The sequence below is a fragment of the Nanorana parkeri genome, unplaced genomic scaffold, assembly GCF_000935625.1.
Source record: "Nanorana parkeri isolate BGI_ZX_2015 unplaced genomic scaffold, ASM93562v1 scaffold39, whole genome shotgun sequence".
Lineage (NCBI taxonomy): Eukaryota > Metazoa > Chordata > Amphibia > Anura > Dicroglossidae > Nanorana > Nanorana parkeri.
In genome coordinates this window covers 1,084,213-1,085,009 of record NW_017306307.1, presented here as the reverse complement: position 1 = coordinate 1,085,009, position 797 = coordinate 1,084,213, and positions in this window count along the sequence as shown.

Genomic DNA, 797 nt, shown 5'->3' with positions numbered 1-797 from the left:
CCTCCCTAAACAATTGTTCTCGGTTTGATATCTGTGCATTTATGGGCAGCCGTAGAGTTGAACCAAGACACCAATGTCTGAGAAGTTGGAAACTGTTGCATGAAATTAAGATGCAGTTTCTGTAGTTTCACCTCTGGTCTAGTTTTCAGCATAAACAATCTCTGGCTCTGTGGACGAGTTAAAATGGATTAGTGCAGTTTTTCCTGGTGTTGTCTTTCACACAGCCGATCACCTGTTTTCTTTTCACGTCATTGGAAGGTCCTCTTGGATGTCAGGCCATCATTGCTGCAGCTGCTTTACCATCTCTGTATATAGATTCATCTGCTAAAGATTTCCACTCTTCATTTATAGCATGTCCTAAACTGACTGGCAGCACGAAGTACATATACAGTATAGTGTATACATGTACAATAGGCTTGATACAATACAAGCATTTCACACTATGATACCATTTATTTTATTCGGCCTGTAGTATGTTACGCTGCATATTAGCTGTGCATGTACCCATTTCTGTTGTGCAATTAATGGAATTTCCCCCAATTGTTTTTAATTCTCCGCGATTGGCCAACATACCCCAAAACTATGGATAAAGAGATGTATTTTTGTCTGCACTACGAGAACAGTCAGCAAGGAATGACATCAATATATTATGTAAAACACACAATAAAAAATTCAAAACCTCTGGCAATATTGTACATGTATTTATTGTCTATATATATATATATTTATACATATATTTATAATCATATCACTATGACCTTATAGTACTTAAAATCCATTACAGGATTAGTAATAGT